Raw genomic sequence first — 8,660 nt, forward strand, 5'->3', positions numbered from 1 at the left:
AAAACGAAGCGTTTGAGAGAGGCGGGGCATAGAGGACCTACAATAATGTACAGTATTTAGTATTTACACTTTTTTTTTGTAGAAAACTATTATTATGAGTAGGCTACAATCTTCATCTCATGTGAGCCCAGATGACTCACAAGAAAACAATTTATTTCTTAATGTGTAAGACTTTTTAAAACAGAACCAAACTGTTTTTAAGGTCAATTATCAGACTGCATTTGTTTAAAGTTCTACATACATAAACACAGACACACACACATCTTGTATTTATTTTTCCATTTTTTCACGTTACACCTTAACATTTGTGATCATTTGTCATTTAAATAATGTTTCTTTTTCCTTTATTTCCTCAAAAGTTGTAAATAAACCAGTAAGGAAAACAGAATTGTTCAATTCTTTATGACGCTCAGTAAAATGTATTAGTCTACTTCTGTTCATTTAAATTAACATTATTTTTTGTGTGTAATGCTGTCAGATTACCCAAAACAAATAAAGAAAAAGACTACAAAATATACTGTTATACATTCCTAAAAAATACGTACTTTATAGTTACTAATAACTTGCCATGTAAGTATACCTTTCTTTAAAATGATAGGAAGCCTGTAGTGTAACTACTTTAACTAGTGCATAGTTTGGGAAGCTACAGTTTCAAAAGTTGCTTCTGCAACACGGTCAGCGTGTTAACCTCTAAAGGCCACTAACATGACATTTCCACCTTAAGTGGCAGCGCTGAATTCACGCCACCTTAAACATCAAACCTGTCCTTCTCAGAAATTGCGGGAGACAAATGTGCTTGCATAGCCCCCATTTATGTACATATTCATAGACTCATTATGTACTGTAAATAGCACTGAAGGTCATGCATAAACAAATAGTCTGTAACCTCGTGATAAACACTCACAATCAACATACAATGAATGTCATCAGTTTTAAAAAGAGTACATTTATAGAATGTTCTGCATTTCACATTAACATAAATATACATTTAAAAAAAAAAAAAAGAGGTGGAAGAAAGAACATCAGCCAATCAGGCGTCAGGTACAAAAGTCACATAGCAAAGACAATCATCTGCCTCTTTACATCTACCCAAAGACTCAAGAAACAAAACGGATACCTGACAAAATTCTAAATGTGTTCCGGAATACAAAACACAACCAGCAACAATTCTTAAACGCATTTATATGCCGACAGATAAGTGCCATCATCTCTCTGAGGATTCAGACTTGGTCTTTGATAACATGACAAGAAATCAACAAAAAAAAAAATCTTTTGGATGACAATAATTAAAATATGTAATCAAATGAATAAGCAGCCCTTTGAAGGTGTACAAACAGAAGTTAAACGACTCATGAAAGAATCGCCGCACATGTCCCAGAGTCCCCGGCGCTATTAACAAACCTCACACGCATACAGATCAACACATCTGTCTGTTTACCATGAATCCCTCCCTCCAGACACCACCTGCCCTTGATATCTGACACGACTCGCACTCACGTTTTGTTTTGAACTTTTTACTATTTAACAACTTTTTGTCACTACAATTTCCCAGTTGTAATTAATTAACCCCTATAGTCATAGTAAGATTCAGCACAGAATGATTTAACCCAGTGAACTTGATCTGAATGAAAGTGGAAGAAGCTTATTCAGGGTTCAGCAGAAGTTAGTGATGTGTTTTCCCCTTACTAAAATCAAACAGAAATCAATTTTATAGTAATGCACTTACTGTGGACGTCAATGGGGCAAGTGTTGCACTACAATAAAAATTGAATCACACCATTTTTTAAAGTGTAACCACAAAACCTTAAACATTATGCTATATATATATATTCGATTCATGGGATTGTAGTTATTTCCTCATTAAAGCCGTTAAGTACACAGTCTTGTACCTTTGTCTTTTTGTGCAATTTACAAACTTTTTTTTTGCCAATCATTTAAAGGGGTCATAGGATGCCCATTTTCCACAAGTTGATATGATTCTTTAGGGTCTTAATGAAAAGTCTGTAACATAGTTTGGTTAAAATTTCTCAATGGTAGTGTAAAAAACACTGTTTTACCCTGTTTTTTTTTTCAGATCAAGCCATGTTTGTAGCATTTTCCTTTAAATGTTAATGAGCTCTGCTGACCCCGCCCCTCTCTTCCGAGCTGCTCTCAGAGAGACTGTTTACTTTAGCCGCATTCATCCTGAAACTTGCTAATTAGCACATTATTAGGAAAGGCGATTTGCAAAGATTCATTACAAAACATTATACTCACTTCTTCTGTAGATGAGGCTGGATCATGAATGATTCGTGTGAACAGATGCATTTAAGTAGATCGGGGGCGCATTCCCTTATGCGCTAGGGAATCAAACGCTACTGTCAATCAAACTATCGTGGGAGGGGCCTGTCTGTGTGACGTCACACAGACAGGCATCTGAGATCAGCTCGATTTGAGAAAGGGGTAAAGATTTTAGTAGATTAACAAAAAAAACACTGGGTGGATTTTTATCATTTTAGGGTGGTTGTGTACACACACTGCCAACACACATTTCAGTTCAAACAACTTGTAAAAGTGCATGTAGCATCCTATGACCCCTTTAAAATCTTTGTAATGTTATAATTCACCTTGTAGCTGGTTGGTTTGGTTCATGGCTTATAACTCTTTTAAAAAGACCTTTTAAAAATCTTTCTGGGAAAAATACTTCCAGAACCAAGGTCGCTAAAAAAGTGGGCAGACACTGTTGCGCTCTATTACAACATCTTTGGGTTAGTTTGCCCAAAAATAAATGTTCTTGCATCATTAACTCACCCTCATGTCATTCCAAACCCTTATGACTTTTTTTCCATTCAACACAAATTGAAAATTATAAACGTGTTTGTTGCTCATTTCCAATAAATTACAATGAACTGAAGATTTCATGCTTCAAAACGATGCCAAAACTGTACAATAATATTAGTCTACATGACTTGTGCAATCTATTTCAAGTCATCCTAAGTCGTAAGAGAGCTTTGTGTAAGGAATAGACTGAAATTTAATTCATTGTTCACTTTTAATCTTGACTGAATAATACAGACCATTTTTGTGAAATGAATCAGCAGTTAATTAAAAAGATTTGACTCAAAATAGTGAGTCATTCACAAATTGGACACAAATTGACCTTGAGATGGACTTGAGAGCTATCAGCTGACCAGAGGATTGTGTACAAATATGGTTGTTATTTTTGAGCTTGTGTGTAAATACATCTAAATGCCACTTCAGATGCAGCTTCTGTGTTGATTTCATTTGCTTGGTAACAGCTCAAATGTCTTATTATTCTAATTCCCTGATTGAATGTAAGAATTTGACTCAAAAGATTATGGACACTTTTAGAATTTTTTTTTTTAGAAAAATGCTTTATAAAGGTAAAAATGCCCATAAAATGTAGAAATAAGTTTAAACTTATTGGAAAAGATTCATTTCTATCAGTATGAACTGACCACCACACAGAATATGAAGAATATTAAAAACATTAGGAGTCAGCTGTCTTCGGCAGTCCTTAAGATACCAGCACAATAACACACTAACACACCCCAAAATATCATCTAATTATCGTTATCGATAAAATCCCAGAAAATATTGAGATATTATTTTTTGTCAATATCGCACACCCCTTATTTTTTTTGACATTTCTTTGTCAGATACTATATTTTAAAATGCATAATTTTTAAGGGTTTACGGGTTTTAAAGTCCAATCGGTTACACTTTACTTGAAGGGGTGTGCATAAGACTGACATGACACCTACATAATCATGACATGACACATGTCATGAATATGAAGGTTTTTTTTTATGCAAGTTTATGACAACTGTCATTAAGTGTCATTCGCTCAGTTATGTAATTTTTAATGCAAAGATGACATTGTTTGAGATGTCTTTGTTATGGGTTATGGTTAGGGGTAAGGGTAGGGGTAGGGTTAGGTTAGGGTTAGGTCAAATAATGTCAAATTTGCATTAAAAATGACATAACTGAGCGAATGACACTTAATGACAGTTGTCATAAACATGCATAAAACCTCCTTCATATTCATGACATGTGTCATGTCATGATTATGAAGGTGTCATGTCAGTCTTATGCACACCCCTTCAAGTAAAGTGTAACCGTACAATCCTAGAAAGATGCGATGGACATTGTGTCCATAAGGTGACGCCAAAACACAACAAAAAAAATTATAGTGTACAAAACTTTATGAATTTCCGCCACATAAAAACCGCCGCTTTGGTAGCCTATATCATAATTTTGACATACCAAGTTATGACTCATGACTTAAAAGAAAAACTAAATTATTAGATATTAGGTCATAAAAAATACTGTCATTATGAGAGGGAAAAGTTAATAGTATATGAGAGTCAACACCTTTTGTCATAAATTTTCATCTCCTAAGCATGACTTAGTATGTAATGATTTTGACTTTAGCTCATAATAATGACATGGTATCTTATAATTTAGACTTTTATGTCATGATTTACAAAAGCAGGATATTTTCCCCCCTAACCATTAGGCTAATCACAACAAAATTCCAAAGTAACGTTGACAGATTTATAGAAAACAAAATAAAATAAAAATATAAAATAAAATGGTATTTAGGTGTAAACTGCATTTTTTTTTTGTAGAAACTTTTATAAACGACTAGCTGCCTTGCAGAATGTTTTGTTAATTTAATAATTTCTGTTACTACGATGCATATTTGGATGCATACAGTTAATCACTTAAAATATGTGATTAGGTGACAAATAAAGACAAGTTTGTTTATAATAAAGAATAACGGAAGCACACTTTTAAAGCAAAACATTTCAAACATAACACAAAAATGAGTTTATGTGGTTTCATATTTTATTAACTGGAAACCCAGACTGTAGCTGTATTTCTGAACTGTGGTCTTAGATGGTTATTAGCTTGTTTACCAATCCAGAAACCTGTTTGACCACCTTAAGATTGTATGACTAGCTGCTAGCAACTGCATATTTTTAGTAGTTGTTGCAAAACTCTTTTTAAATGTCAAAATGCTTTCTAAGGCCACTGTACTGTACATACTGTACTGTAATGAGAGTAAGGGTAACATAAGAAAGTCATTCAGAGTGTGTTGTTTATAGCATATGCGTGTGTGTGTTTGAGTGGCCTCTTCCGGCCTGCCTCTCTCTCACTGCAGAGGCCTTTTGTCTTGATGTGGTCCTCTGGGATTGTGGGTCACCACGCCTGAACAACCTGATGGTCATATAGCGTGAGGAGCTCAGAGAGGAAGGAGGGGGTTGCAGGAAAGACGGGACGGTGTGTGTATTTGTATGTACGTGTGTGAAGAATGCATTCCGCCTTTGATATAAAGAGTAACTCGGGTTGTCACGCTATGATGCTGTTCCTCATGCAGACTGCAGACGGTTTCTTGTCAAGGCATGTTTTATTACGCCTGCCAATTTAATGTTCATTAAGTGTGCATGTGCACAAGGACCAGCATTTAAACAATGATCCACCCTAAAGTATTGCTGTGAACCTAAGGTAAATCATAGATTCATGTGCAGTTATATGGAAATAAATAATAGCATGTTGACTTCTAAAGACACTTTTTTTTACCTATTCAGTGCTTTATTCAATTCAATAATGTATACTTCGAATTTTCTTCGTTTGAGGGCTTTTCTCACCATATGTTTAGTTACATTTTTTTTTTTTAAAGTTAAGCTTTTGCAATTTTATTGGACAGGACAGTAGGAGAAGAGACGAAACAACTCTACATCTTATTATTTTAAATAAACAGGTACTGCGAGAATGTAATATGGTAACATGGACATAAACATTAGGATTTCATGATAGAATTTAATTGGTTGCATTATTTATTTATTCGTTTTTTTGTTTATTAATATATAAGTAGGGGAGATCAGTGATAATAGTTTCATTAAATGCTTAATAAATGTAACACGAATAATAATGTAATTCATAATGCACTCACAGTGACCATATCAGATACACTCTACCATTCAAAAATGAGTCTGTTATTATTATTATTACATTTTAATTGTACTAATATTTGTAATATTTATTTTTACTGTCAACAAAGGCTAGACTTAATTAAGAATTAAAAATGTAAGTGTTTTTAATATACAGTGGCATGCGAAAGTTTGGGAACCCCTTGCAGAATCGGTGAAAATGGGAATAATTTTAACAAAATAAGAGAGATCATACAAAATGCATGTACTTTTTTATTTAGTACTGTCCTGAGTAAGAAATTTTACATAAAAGATGTTTACATTTAGTCCACAAGACAAAAAGATAGCTGAAATTATTAAAATAACCCCATTCAAAAGTTTGGGAACCCTTGGTTCTTAATACTGTGTGTGGTTACCTGGAGGATCTACCACTGTTTTCTGTTTTGTGATGGTTGTTCATGACTCCCTTGTTTGTTCTGAACCGTTAAACTGAGCAATGTTCCTCAGAAAAATCCTGTGTCCTGCAGATTCTTCAGTTTTCCTGCATATTTTGCATATTTAAACCCTTTCCAGCAGTGACTGTATGATTTTGAGATCCGTCTTTTCACACTGAGGACAACTGAGGGACTCAAACACAACTATTAAAAAAGGTTCAAACATTCACTGATGCTCCAGAAGGAAACACGATGCATTAAGAGAAACTTTTTGCATTTTAGTATCAAGGTAAATTGTACTTAATTTGTCTTCCGGGAAACATGCAAGTATCTTCTGTTGCTTCTGAAGGCCAGTACTAAATGGAAACAATTATATTTCAGCAAAATAAGAAAAATTGGGACATCTTCATCTTGTTCAAAAGTCTTCACCCCCGGTTCTTAATGCATCGTGTTTCCTTCTGGAGCATCAGTGAATGTTTGAACCTTTTTAATAGTTGTGTTTGAGTCCCTCAGTTGTCCTCAGTGTGAAAAGATGGGTCTCAAAATCATACAGTCACTGCTGGAAAGGGTTTAAATATGCAAAAGATGCTGGAAAACTGAAGAATCTGCAGGACATGGAGGATTTTTCTGAGGAACATTGCTCAGTTTAACGGTTCAGAACAAACAAGGGACTCATGAACAACCATCACAAAACAAAAAACAGTGGTAGATCCTCCAGGTAACCACACACAGTATTAAGAACCAAGGGTTCCCAAACTTTTGAATGGGGTTATTTTAATAATTTCAGCTATCTTTTTGTCTTGTGAACTAAATTTAAACATATTTTATGTAAACTATCTTACTCAGGACAGTACTAAATAAAAAACAACAGAAATTTTGTATGATCTCTCTTATTTTGTTAAAATTATTCCCATTTTCACAGATTCTGCAAAGGGTTCCCAAACTTTCGCATGTCACTGTATACACACACACACACACACACACACACACACACACACACACACACACAAACACACAATATATTCATTTTAATGTGTATCCATTGAATTGTATTCCACTCAATTAGGTATGACTAATAACAAGAAAAAGATGTTTGATACAAATTAATATGCAAACAGCAAGTGAGTAAAAACTCAAAAGTATTATTATTTTGAATGTAAAATAACTGAATGTGAAATAATTATAATTATAAAAGAATTTGAAAAATATGAAAGTTTTAGATACTATGATAGCTTTAGATACTATTCAGTTTTTTTTAATCTGGAGGCAAATGTTGTTGTGACCCTGTGTTTGTGTTGTACATGTTAACCCAGCTCAGCCTGGTTTGGTTCGAGGTCAGTCTGAGAGCCCTAAACAAACCGCTACAGTGATCTGAGAGAGATCCAAGAGCAAAGGCCGCATTCACAAACAGTGGAGATGATGAATGAGCGGGAGCTTCCACTCAATCAGAGCACGGACCGGATAAGGAAAAACACTTCCTGTTTGTCGACACATTCCCGGACTAATATCTCTCCTGCTGCTGAGGAACGCAAGACGACACTGATCTAGAAGCAGCTTCCTCTTTGAAAAGATCACTGCTCATCAACATCAATCGCAAACGTCATCAAGCCAGTGTACTAGTGTAGCGATCAAATACTAGGTCACATGCGACTGATATGTTGATTTTTTTTTCTCATATTTACATACAGACACAAATAAATTGTCATTCCCAGTAATCAGTCTCAGTTCCAATGACTGATTATAATCAACAGGATACTGAATTTACATTTTTGGATGACTTTTTTCAGAGTGTAATGCAAACAAACCTTTTAGAAAATCAGAAAGCCAGCCACTTTAAATTTGTTTGTATCTAAATATTGCATTTATATTATTAGAATAATAAAAAAAAAGCAAATTAAGGACTTTTAGGCCTTAAAGGGGTCATATGATGTTGCTAAAAATAACATTATTTTGTGTATTTGGTGTAATGAAATGTGTTTATGCGGTTTAAGGTTCAAATAACACATTATTTTCCACATGCTGTACATTATTGTTTCTCCTCTATGCCCCGCCTTTCTGAAACGCGTCGATTTTTACAAAGCTCATCGGTCTGAAAAAGCGAGGTGTGCTCTGACTGGCCAGCTATCCAGTGCGTTGTGATTAGCCGAATACCTCAAGCGTGTGTCGGAAATGTTACATCCCTACCATACTGTGATGCCTGCGGCAACCACATGTGACGACCCCGGGCTGGACTCCGCTTCGTCCACGGTGAAAGCTGATCCGGCGATCGACAGCGCGAAGTTGATGTATT

Source organism: Sinocyclocheilus grahami, unplaced genomic scaffold (genome assembly GCF_001515645.1).
Source record: "Sinocyclocheilus grahami isolate Dianchi unplaced genomic scaffold, SAMN03320097.WGS_v1.1 scaffold156.1, whole genome shotgun sequence".
Lineage (NCBI taxonomy): Eukaryota > Metazoa > Chordata > Actinopteri > Cypriniformes > Cyprinidae > Sinocyclocheilus > Sinocyclocheilus grahami.